Consider the following 13,613-nt stretch of genomic DNA (forward strand, 5'->3'; position numbering starts at 1 on the left):
GATCTGAAAGTTGACAATAGTATTGAATCAGCCTTGCAAGTAACTACCAAACATTTACTAGTGATAATCACTAAAAGGTTACAGTTCTTTTCCTTATAGAAAGAAAAACAAACAAAAAACAGTAAAATAAAAAGCATCCACATTTGCAAACCAATAAGCCAGTATAAATTATTTAGTGGACAGATTTCCAGGAAAATGTCAAAATAAATTTGATTGCATAATTTATTTTAAAATTATTTTGAGATTAATAATTTGAGTAACAATATAATAAAGTCCTATTCTGAATGGGAGTGAATATCTTGTCTAGTTATAAAATCATAGAAATAAAAATGTTCAGTCCCAATCGGATAATTTTAGGTTAAAAATAAGGTTAAATTTCCTGACAAAACTTGCTAAAGTAATATGGTTCCCAGGAAAGCTGTCAAATTGTCTATGAAGATATTTAAAGATTTCTGGTGCATGTAATTTTGCACATGTTCCTTTATTCTAGAAAATGTCTTCAACTTTCCTATGACTGTTTATACTAAACTTTTAACTTCCTAATACCATTAATAGGTATGTGACCTCATCATTATTATAACATTTCTATAATGATATTAATTATTCAAAATACAATTTAACACAATTAGTACTATGTGAATTTGTCTTCAAATTCCATTTCTTATCAGGAGGATGGACTATATATAATAATAAAAGATAAAATCGTAATATGCTAATTATACCAGACATCCAAACGACCTTCTGGATGTTATTGCAGACATCCTTCCAGATGAAGCTGCAGTGGCAGGGGCCGAGGCAGAGGTGGTTAGGGGCGATCAGGCAAGCAGATGAGCATTTAGGGGAATCAGGAAGGTAGGAGAGTGGTTAGGGGCAATCAGGCAGGCAGGTAGGCCAGCAGTTAGGAGCCAGTGGTCCTGGATTGCAAGAGGGATGTCTGACTGCTGACTGCCAATTTAGGTCAGATCCCACAGGGGACATCCGACTGGCAGTCGGACATCCCCCGAGGGGTCCCAGATTGTGAGAGGGTGGAGGCTGGGCTGAGGGACACCCCTGCTACCGTGTATGAATTTCATGCACCAGACCTCTAGTCTTTAATAATAAAAGCATCATATGCCAATTAGACCAGATCTCCTTCTGGATGAAGCCAGGGCTGCGAGGAAAGCCCGGGTCCCGGGTGCCAGAGGGAAGCTGGTGCCAACAGCTGGGGGAAGGAAGGCCTACTCTTGCACGAATTTCATGCAAGTTGGGCCTCTAGTTACATATAAAAGGGACCTAAAAGGTTATCTAAGCTAATGTTTCTTAATGTGTGTTCCATGAACCTCTGTATTAGAATGACCTGGTATACTTGTTTTAAAAATTCCTACATAGGCTTGAATAATTAGCAACTTTGGAGGTAGATTTTAGAAACTAGTTTTTGTTTGTTTGTTTTTGGAAATAAGTGCTCCCACTGAATTATAACCTTTTAAAATGTAATAATCATTTAATGATCATTGACACATTACTGAGATTCTAGATGCCACACACAGTAGATCCTAAGGATGCAAAGATGAATAAGGCTTCCAAATAAAAATAAATCATTCATTGTTTTACAAATGCAATAATAGGTATATAAACATAAAAATATAAATGAAATGTGCCTAACACCATTTGTATTCAGTATGGATTAACACCAGTTCAAAGCGGGAGCATCACAAGAAAATCATGAAGGAAGGTGAGCAGGACAAAGAAAATATGACATAAGAGCCCAGAAGGTGTGTGTGGAAAATGTAAGACAATATTATGTCGTTGAATATTAAAATTTGGGAGATACCAGGTAAGTGACAAAGATAGAGAACAAAATCAAGCAGGCACAAAATCAAAAGGCAAAAATTCCTTTATAGTACCTGATCTACAGGTAATGAGAATTTAAGCAATAAGAGCGACATTGTCAGATGTGTATTCAAGATAGATTCCTCTGGAAACTCTGTAAGGAATATATGTATGGAAAAGCCTTGTTTGAAGTGAAATTGCAGCACAATAATTTTTTTTAATTAATTTATTCAAGCTTACATGGATTTGAATCAGCCAGCACCAAAGCAAAGGCAGTTAGGAGAGCTCTCTGGACAGGAGTGGGGGGAGAGGTTTTATATAGAGAAGAGGAACACCCAGGAAATCACATGCTTATAAAGAAGCCATGGAAGCAAAGCAAATGAAATTTTGATTGGCTGTAGCTTAAGCAGTTTCCTGATTTGAGACAGGCTAGTGACTGTTTGTTCTTAAATTTCATTTTCTCAGATTTGAGTGCATTGACTCTGGCGTAGGTTTTGTAGGCTACCAAGCCCCCTCAGGCTAATGGCCTCCTGTTTAATACCTTAACAGACTACAGATGTGTAAACTTGTTAAGGTCTAGCTGTAGTCATATAAATGAGAAATGATAAGGTCACAATTTTAAAGGACAGAAATTAAAGAATGAAAGTGAACATATTAAAAAAAAAAAAAAGCTATAAAACACCAGAACTTTGGAAACCAGAATGTGTACAGGGAGAATTGAAATATATGTATATAACATTTTCCCTTCTTGTTGCTTTCTTTGTTACAAAAATAGATTAACATTTTCAATTCCTTTTTACAATTTTAGTTGTCAAGTTGAAAGATCATGCCTTTTAATGGCCTATCTAGCAAAAATAAGCACAATATAATACTGACCTTTTTATATTCTAAATTTGCTTTTCTCAGGATTATTTGCATATAAAAAGGAACACCAGGCACTGAAATTTTAATCATATCAATAAAGAAAAGGTTAAATTAATAACTACCTTACAATATTGCTTTAGTGTCATGAGGGTGATGACTGTCATTTTTATATACCATTCTCTAGATTATAAATAGCAAATGGTACTATATGATTCATGTTTTCTACAGAAGGGGAGAAAATGATCTATGTGCTTTCCCTTTCATTGACACTTATATTAGTAAATTATGAGTTAAAAAAATCATTGCTTTTCTTTCCTTGGATGCTATTATTCACTAGTCAGCCCAGACTATTTAGAAATATTTAAAATTACTAAAATCTCCCATGCAGGTAATCCAGATATGACTCTAGAAAGGAGTAAACAAGATAGGGACTTATCCACACCTTCCATGGGGTAGTCCAAATATGAAGCACAAAATATCTAGAAGGTTTTCTTAACTCTCCCACTTTATACTCTCTCTTTCCAACTCCCAAACCATAACTAAATTAACTGAGAGGAATGCCACTGAGGAGACAGAGGGAAGCTAGGTAGACAGGAACCTGAACCATGGGGGGCGAGTGGGGAGAGGCGGTGCGGGGGGCGGTGGGGGGAGTAGAACTGGGAACCCAGATAGGTGGAATTGCTAAGGCAACCCAGTTGGGCAGGGAAAGAAGAGTGTGCATGGGAGAGGGTAGCTTTAAAATCTATAGCTGTTGCTAAGACAGGCAGCTTATCTATAGCTGTTGCTAAGAAAGGCAGATTGCAAATAACCAATCACAAGGCAGGGAGGTTTATAAACCAATCCCAAGGATATTGCTGAGGCAAAATTTTTTGAAAGGACAAATCAGGAGCTAGCATAGCTGTATCTACCTCCTAGACAAAAAGAGTCTCTCTCTCTCTCTCTCTCTCTCTCTCTCTCTCTCTCTCTCTCTCTCTCTCTCTCTCTCATACACACACACACACACACACACACACGCACATACAACCCTGGGTTCCAGGGGAGATGTGCTCCTGTGCTCCCCTATGCCCAGTGGCTTATGGCCATGTGGGACTCTACACATGGACTAATAGATTTTAATTCATTTGGATGCTGAACTATAAGACTGAAACAAGGAATGGAAGATCTAGACCCTGGGATGCTTTTGGAACCCCAGCTGAACCTTTTCCAGGACTGGCATCTCTCAATAAACTTTGCTTCTGCTAACCATTTTTTTTGTCTGCAAATTCATTCCTTGGTTTTGCTAGACAACAAACTCGAACTCAAACACCACATTTTGGTTTCACCACCACAGAGACACTGCACTATTGTTCTTAAAGCAAGTCTTTATAAATGTCTGTATTTTGTTACTAGCATGTCCCTTTCAACAACAAATACATTTACATAACAATTGTAAGGAAATGTTCAGACCTCAACATTTCATAATGCCAGTATTATTACGTGCTCTTTCTTTCCTCTGAAACAATGTGAAGGGGATTTTAAAAGACTAAAGCAATCAATATGGGTATCGTATGCAACTTCCAGTCTTAGCTTCTCTTTTCTTGCAGGGTGACCAGCATTTTAAATTTCGTTGGAGTATATGTTTTACAATACAGCTCAAAGTTATGACCATGATTATGATCATCATTGTTAGAGATAATGATCATTTTGGGAATTATATCTTAGAAAAATCTGGTAATGAGAACATACCCATTACCTAAATATTTATTGAATAAAAACGAAAAACAACTATGAAATACTCAAAACAAGTTTGATCTGCTTATTTCAAAACATTATAGTCCTGTGAATATGTGACATTCAATTACCAGGGACTACAGCAAATATTTAGAGTTGTGAAGATTCACATTGTGTATGCATTTTATAAATGTGTTTTAAACAGAATTCAGTCACAATAAATTTAATAAAACCGATTTTAAGTATAATAATGTTACATGCAATAAACATTAATATTTTAAGAAAAGTGATTTTAAATATAATAATGTTATTATAATAATGTTAATATAATAATATCATTATATTTAAAATATTTTATATTAATGTTTATTGCATGTAACATTATTATATTAAATTGTTTTTCTTGAAATATTAATGTTTATTGCATGTAACATTATTATATTTAAAACTAGAGGCCCAGTGCATGATTGAATCATGCACGTGTAGGGTCCCCTACACGCTTTCGCTTTTCGCGGTGGAGCTGGGTGCCTGTCCGCTGGTGCACCAGGCCTTTCAGAGCCTCTGGCTTGGCGGAGGCTTCTAAAAGGCCTGGTGCCAGAGCAGACAGGCACCGAGCTCCCCCACTTTTGATGGTCCGCAGCCGCTGAGGGGGGCTACCCTGCTGTTGAGAGGCGCAGGGGCGGGACTCCCGCCCCCTGCGCCTCTCAACGGCCGCTGAGGGGGGCTGCCACAGACACCTGGCTACCCTGCCGTGGAGAGGCACAGCTGGGTGTCCGCGGCAGGCCCTCTCAGCGGCTGCGGATCTGGCCTTTGAGAGGCACAGGGGGCAGGAGTCCCGCCCCCTGCGCCTCTCAACAGCAGGGTATCCCCCTCAGTGGCAGCGGATCCTTGCCTCTCAATGGCCGGATAGACCACCCCAAGTCCCGCCCCCCAGCCTCCTGCCACCCAATCGTGGGCATAGCGGAGTGATGGTAATTTATATGTTACTCTATTATTAGATAGGATCATTTTTCTTGAAAAATAAATAAATAAACTATTCTGAAAAAGAACGATAATAAATTTAATAAAATGGTAGCCTGCTTGTTGATATACTCATGGTATTAGAAATTTTGCTAATAATAAAAATATATTAATGATTTAATAAAGTTAACCTATAATATCCTTTATCTTAAGTTTTATTTTCTTTAGAAAGTAATACAAGAGTGAAGATAGACATATAGTCTCTGCACTTAATATTTTCACTCTAGCTGGGTAGAGCAGCAACAGAGAGGCACTGCTCCGATCCCTCTTTAGGAAATAACTAGCCAATCAGCTGTAAGGAGTGAAGCTGTCATGCTCCACCTGTTAGTGTCATCAGCATCCATCTCAGGTTTTGTTCTGAAACCACATTTTTTCTGCTCTTTCCAGTCATGCTGTAGCCAATGAATGAGCCCAATTGACCAATAATAGGCAGAGAAAAATGTTCCCACAAAGAAAATTGATGGAAAGCTAAAATTAGAAGAAGAATAAGGAGATATCAGTGTTGTTAAATGTTTATAATTTACTCCAAGATACTACAGAATTGTGACCTGAAGCTCATTCTGTAAAATCTATGTAGTATCTCAAGCAACACAAGGAGCGATCAATTGCCCTAATTGAGAATCACCACTCCAGGGTGGTCAACTAGAAATATTTCTTAAGTCAAAGAAGAAATATATCCTAAGTCCAAGCATCCTAGAAGCAATTATGCAAGCCCTTTGTGTATCTATATCTCAATCAACACATACGGTTTTATTACTTAACATGTAATTTTTTTTAAAAAATGGTGTCATTGGTAAAATTGGTAAGTTGTTATTTTAGTAGGTAATTGCACTTTTCTTTGAAAAAATAAAGATATCAAAAGGTAGAGTGGTTAAAATAGTTTAGACACACTGCTCAATGTCATTCCTTTATGCTAATGACATTAAAGCCTAGAGAGGCCTTCAGCCTTTTTCTGTAAAGATAGTTCCAAAGTCATGATTCTTAAATAGGTTAATAAACAATGAGCTCTTTGTTAGAAGCATTGATTGCTGACTATCTGGGGGATGAGCTATCACCTCTGGATAATTGTCATGACTGCCAAATTTCATAAACTATGATGAGAGCCTCTACAAAACAAAGAGTTGGCACTTCACAATGACTATGGAATATATATTCTATGATTGTTTCTGTGCGTCTTGCCAAAATATTTCTATTTAATAAATTCTTGTATTGTTCTCCAAATCAGAGTTTAACATACCCCGGAGAATGTAAAAAAAAATAATAAATAAAAAATAAATTGCCCTGAAATCAAGGGACTATCCTGGAATGGCCTGAATGTTTGGATCCTCTCAAATTTATGTGTTGAAATACTAATCTTCACTATAATAGTAATAGAAGGTGGGACTTTGGGGAAGTGATTAGAACATGAAGGTAGAAACCTCATGTATGGGATTAATGATGTCACAAAATGGACACAGAGAATGTTCTTACCTCTTCTGCTATGTGAGGACACAATGAGAAAATATCCATCTGCTACTCAAAAAGAGAGTTCTCATCAGAATCTGATCATGCTGATGCCCTAATCTCACACTTCCAGCCTCCAGAACTGTGAGAAATAAATTTCCTTTAAAAGCAACCCAGTCTGTGGTAGTTTGTTATAACAGCCCAAATAGACTAAAACAACATCTAGTCCAAAAGAAAGTCTCACTTTCTTACACCTTCCCTAAAATCACTTGATATAAGCCCAAATCTTATAACAAGTCCTTTCTAACACCCTTTTACTGAGTGCCTGGGCTGACCAGCAACACTAGAACATGAATGATGGATGAACAGATTAACCCAGCACAGTTTCACTGTGGGGGAGAGGACTAAGGGATGGCCTGGCTGAAGTGACCAATTGCCTGCCTCGTTAGGCCTTTATTGGAATTTTTATCTTTAGATGCAATCAGTAGGGTGAGTAATCTTGGGAGGACACATGTGTTTACATTGTCCTCTAGGCAAGGGCATCCAGGATTAAGCATAAGGATTCCAGTAAACACCCAGGGGTCTGCACATGCACAGACTTATTTGGAAAGGTCAAGGAATAATTAGGGGCACCGCCTTCAACACTCCCCTAAGTCTCCCCTGAGTCAGAATTCTGACAAACAGGGCAGGCAGCCTTCCACACACTTTCCGTTTCTCAGAATGTCCTCCTTACAACTTTCCAACCAAGTCTTACGCTTCCCCACAACTGAGACATTCCTGGTTACAAATGTCCCCCCACCCTCTCCCTGCACTGATAATCAGCAGAAGTTTCTTAACTACAAGTATGTTCAGAGAGGTCTTTTCTGGAGGGCATTGACAACAGGTAAATTATTTATTTCTAATTCTAATTCTTATATCCACCTCCCTTGTTCTATTGTAGGAACCGTTTAGTTATATATAACACTAAGCTGTTAACTGATAAAATTTAAAGTGAAGTTCTCTAACAAGAATGTATATATTTTGAATACAAAGTTTCTGATATTAAATTAACCAATAGCTATTAGTAGTCCTTAGGAACATCATATTCTGTCTTAAGAGTGTAGGATGCTAATATTACAACACTGAAATACCAAATGAATTTTCTTTTTTTTATTCTTCACCTGAGGATATATTTTTATTGATTTGAGAGAGAGACATTTATGTGAGAGAGAAACATCAATTGGTTGCCTTGTGTAAGCACCCAGACCAGGAATCAAACCTGCAACCTAGTTATGTGCCCTGGCTGGGAATTGAACCCACAACCTTTTGGTCAATTCTCCAACCAACTCAACCAACTGAGCCCCCTGGCCAGGGCTGAATTTTCTTTCTTACCCTATTTCCACTCACTCTTTTACTCTTGCAGTATTACTGTCACAATGAAGATTTAGAATGATCTCAAAATTCCCAATTTGTTGAGTGTATTTGAGTTCAGATGACATAATAAATGCTCTTTTTCTTAACTTATAATTTTATTTACAATTATTTTTATGATTATTCAACTTTTCAAAAAATTTGTGTGTTTTTTCTTCCCAATGATGTCAACAAGCCAAATCCTGTGTTAGTATAGGTGCAAAATTAAGCTGATATAAAGTGACTTTGTATTTCAACTCTTTCTTGAATTTGATTCATTTTAATGTTTTCTAGTGCTTTTATTTTACAACATATTGCCTATAGATGAAATTCTGGTATTATATTGCTATCAACTTAACCATACCCTAAGTAATTATCACATGTTTGCTTTTTTACAATAATGACTTACTGTCATTTAACCTTCATTTTTCATGAGGAGTATAAAGAACTTGAGGTTGTCAGTTGATTGCAAACACAGCAGTGAGTTAGCGAGCCCAGTAGCCATCTCATGGAACCAGAGAGATGCTGCTCAGCTGAGCACAGGCCAGGCTGCAGAAACAATTAACTGCCTTAGAACAATGACTTGACCATCATCACCACTGTATCCCCAAATCCTAAAACACAACAAAGTTGTTGTTATTTTTTAAATGAATTAAGAAATTGATAATCTGACATGAAAAGACAGTTTGGGGCTTCATGAAGTCAGAGAACATGATCATAAGCAGAAAGCTACTGGGAAATGGAATTATTTCTATTAAATGGGGAAGGAAGCAGCCATGAAATACTACAATGAACATCATTGAAAGGATGTAGTCATCTCCTTATGACACTTCACAAAAACTGTTATTTCTCATAATGTAACTTATGTGTGTGCTTTCTTAGCAATCTCATTAATGAATACTGATAAAAATAAAATCTATACTAATAAAAAGGGTAATATGCTAATTAGGCTTGGAGACCTTCCAGGAGACCTTCCAGACGTTCTTCTGGATAAAGCCATGGTGGCAGGGCCAAGGTAGAGGCAGTTAGGGGCCAAGAGGGGAGAGCAGTTGTGGGTGATCAGAACAGGATGGGATGGCAGTTGTGGGTGATCAGGCTGGTGGGGGGGCCATTGGGGGCGAGCAGGCCAGTGGGGAGGGTAGGTGGGGGTGATCAGGCCAGCAGGCAGAGTGGTTAGAGGCAATCAGGCAGGCAGGCAGGTGAGCAGTTAGGAGCCAGCAGTCCCAGATTGTGAGAGGGATGTCCAACTGCCGGTTTAGGCCCGATCCCTGTAGGATCCCTGTGGGATCGGGCCTAAACCGGCAGTCGGACATCCTTCAAGGGGTCCCAGATTGGAAAGGGTGCAGGCTGGGCTGAGGACACACACCCGCCCGTGCACAAATTTTGTGCACCGGGCCACTAGTATATTAATATTAACCCATTCCAGCTCTTTCAAGACCTGGGCCACATGCCACCCACACCACAAAGCCTCCCCTGACTTCCCCAGTCATTGTCAGGTGCTTGTTTCCTGTGCTCCCACAGCACATGGCTCAGCGTGTTTTCCACTTGAGGACCTATCACCAGGGACTCCAACGGTCATTTACACACCGGTCTCCCACAGACTGGGAACTCACTGAAGGCTCATTTCTATATGCCACAGTGTATAATACCAACTTAATTTTTATGAAGCAGGAGATATAGTATTTAGTGAAAAAAAAGATGGGGGGAGAACAGTGCAGCCAAAAACCTGAGTTGCAGTGCCATTCACCTCTTGCACACAATGAGGCCTCGAGTGAATCACTACTCTGTCTGAAGAGTAAAACGAAACAAAACAACAACAACAACAACATAAACTCATTTTATTAACTTCCCTAATGAGAGAGTGAAGGTGAACATATTTCAGAGCCCTTCAGTATTCTAGAAAAGCGAAGAACTGTTTTAATAGTGGTAATTAGTCTTGCCTCCACTCTCATCTCTTCTCCAAGATCTCTTTTATTTCAATCTCTATTCTAAGTTACATAAGGAGGCAATTTCTAGCTTCTTTCTATAAATCTACAGACTAAAATGATTTATGCTAGTGCTCAGACTTCCATTAGCAGGAACAAGTGAAGTTAATTTCACTCTTCTAACAGACAAGTTTTCTCATTAGAATGAAAATGGAATAATGTACTTTCCTAAAATTAGCTAAGATGTTTGGTAAGCAGAAAACTCTTTTAAGACTTTTAAGTCACATGTTTATATTTTTTAAAAGTAAATGTGTTCTGGGTAAAAAAATGTGACTCAATTCAAACAAAAATATGCATTATACAATTTCTTTTATAATTATAGCATGTTACTTTTACATTTATTTATATGTTTAGCTGTTCACCAGCATTTAGTCCTGTTTTTCATTCAAGACATTTTTACTAAGTATCCAAAATCTGATGAATGCTCTACTCATCCCTGAGCATAAATCAATACAAGACAGTCTTTTTCCTAAGGAAGGTTAAAAGATGCTCATAAAATGTATTATAACTTAAAAGAGTTATTTGTACCAGGAAGAAAACGAAATCAGATAGAGTAAGGGCTTAGGAGGTGAGGAGTCAGACCCATGTTATTTAGCAGTCAAGGAAGGTTTCTCTGAGGAAGTGACATTCACTGAGAGACCTGAATTAAGTAAGAAACATTTATAGATTTAAGGAAGATAAATACTGACAAGAAAAAAAACACATTTGCAAAGGTGCTGATATAGGAAAATTGTGGAATGGCACAAGAGCCCCCAAACAAAAGAAGTACGTGGAATAAACTTGAGGCATCTATTAAGACATATTTAAAGACAATCCAGTATGATTACTAAATTACCTGTGACTATGTTTTTGCTTTGTTATGATATATTTGTGGTATGTACACATGCACATACAAGTGTTATTATGCAATATTGTGCTTTCAGATAGTGCTGATATTGTTTAAAGTCACTTTAAAAGCAAAATAAATTATGTTGGGAGTAAGATGAATATGTCCCTCCCATTCCCTATCTATCCCCCATCTGGATTTGGAAACAATTGATAAAGAAAGAGTAAATCAGCCAGGCTGGTGTGGCTCAGTGGTTGACTGTCGACCTATGAATCAGGAGGTCAAGGTTAGATTCCTGGTCAGGGCAAATGCCCTGGTTGCAGGCTCGGTCCCCAGAAGGGGGCATGAAAAGGCAGCTGGTCAATGATTCTCTCTCATCATTGATGTTTCTATCTTTCACTCCTCTTCCTTCCTCTCTGAAATCAATAAAAATATATATTTTTAAAAAAGAGTAAGTCGGAGATAAAAATGTCAACTTAATTATTTACAAGTACTTGAGCTGTAGATTATAACAAAACTGTAAACAAGTGAGTTTTATAAAATGACACCCTTAATTAAGCAGATTTATCCATTTAGTCATTGGCAAGGGAAAAAAATCCAAAGTAGCTTCTACCGTGGGGCAGAGGACAGGCCAGGATATACATGCTCTCTATTGATATGCCATTAACCAAAATTAAGGCCCAGAAAACTTTTACATCCAGAAGAATCTCACTCGCGTCCAGTAAACTTCCATCAAAGACCAAGATTGTTACTCTAGAAAAATATTCCAAAAGGAAAACATGCAGAGTTGGAAAAAGTGAAGGTGACTTTACATCTTAGTCATCCAGGGGCAGACCCAGTCAGCACTGGGTATTGCAGCAAATTTGCTAATAGTGCCCACTTCCACTATCTAAAAAGCCTTGGTGACTCCAGGTGACACGTGGCCCTTCTACCATGTTAATATGCATTCTCTTTGTTTGTGGAAAGATTTTTGATTCATTTATTCTCACATATATAAGGAAACACTTAAAATAATCAGAAAATTGCATATTTTCAATACACACTTGACACTTATGTAGGATACTGATTTCAGTGCCAAATAAAAATGTAAGTAGTGTGGTCTTTTTAAAATGTTTACATTAGAAAATAAGCTAAAATATTTTCATTATGATAAAATATAGACCAATTAAAATTCTAGAGTGAAAATACTAATGCAGAGAGGAATTTGCAAAAGACTAAACAATAGTAACAGTCCCAGTACTCACTATTAACTAAGGGGTTTCCAATTTTTTATGTATTTTTCACTGCCTACTCAAGTGTACTCTCAAAATTTTATTTTGTGTTCTAGTTTTTATCATGGGATATTATTCTTAATATCTCTTATTCTAAAATCTACTAAACTACTTAAATCCCACAAATCAGTATTATATTACATTTGACCACTTTTTAAAATGCAATATATTAAAGACATTTAGTCATGGTAAACTCAAATTCTGAGAAATTGCAATGTTCATAAAGTTGGTTGCATCAAATTCCCTATTGATCTCCTCACTTGAACAGAACTAGTTATTAGGTATCTATATGGGTTGACTCGTTATTTACAATTACTTAACTTGGTTGTTAAAGTGCTTAGATAGAAATACTTTTTCAATTTTTTTTAAATAACAGGAAAGTATAACTCCTTTTAAAGCAGAAAATAGTTTATTATGTACGTAATTATTGGCTCCTACAAAAAGCATGTGGTTTTTTACATTGCAGAAAAGCTCTGACAACAGATCTTAATTTCCTTTCAGATTAATTCATTTACCTTTTTATACATTAGTTATATATCACTTAACTTTTCAATGTTATATTTTATATTCACTATCATCTCCCATTTAATCATTTATATTATATAGAATTTAATCAAATTCCTTAAAACTGAATTATATGCAATGTTTTTTGAGAACAAATCAGGATATTCTAAGATTCTTAGTGTTTAAAAGATATTCATCATATCAAAGGCACACATATTTTCAAGAATTAAACTGATAAGAACAGATACTACACTTGATCTTAGCCAAAAGGCCAAGAAGCAACTTATAAATTTTGAGAACAGAATACAATAATCAAAATAACACATAATTATTTTTTTAAATTTGAAATATAGTGATGTATTTTTTAGAAAATGTACTGTATTTCTGAATTATATACAAAAAGAAAATTGAAAATAACTGCTTGTTAAAAAATTACATTCACTTATTTGAATATTTTACCATTAAGTACATATGGCATTGATTATCAATCATAAAACATATAAAATAACCATGCCTAGTTCTCTTAGTGTCCTCTCCATAAGAAAAATTGAATTAATATTTGTTTTATAGCTAAATTTTTAAATGCAAAATCATTGTGGCACATATTGATTTTTATTTTTTCCATTATATTGTAACCTTCAAATTTTGATTGATCTCAAAGTCTCCAGAATAAATAATGCATTTACACTCTACCAGAAGAATTATCATGTGACTTGTTCTGATCTATGAGAATGACCAAAGAGATATTAAGATTATTAAGATTCCAGAGTCTTATCTTTGAAGGAAATAGAC

General features: G+C 36.6%; 1 pseudogene; it reads right to left on the minus strand.

Moving 5' to 3' along the window:
* Nucleotides 1–12,988: 12,988 nt before the first annotated feature.
* LOC114232459 (U2 spliceosomal RNA) lies at nt 12,989–13,104 on the minus strand (annotated as a pseudogene).
* Nucleotides 13,105–13,613: the final 509 nt, after the last annotated feature.

The sequence above is a fragment of the Eptesicus fuscus genome, chromosome 8 (assembly GCF_027574615.1).
Source record: "Eptesicus fuscus isolate TK198812 chromosome 8, DD_ASM_mEF_20220401, whole genome shotgun sequence".
Lineage (NCBI taxonomy): Eukaryota > Metazoa > Chordata > Mammalia > Chiroptera > Vespertilionidae > Eptesicus > Eptesicus fuscus.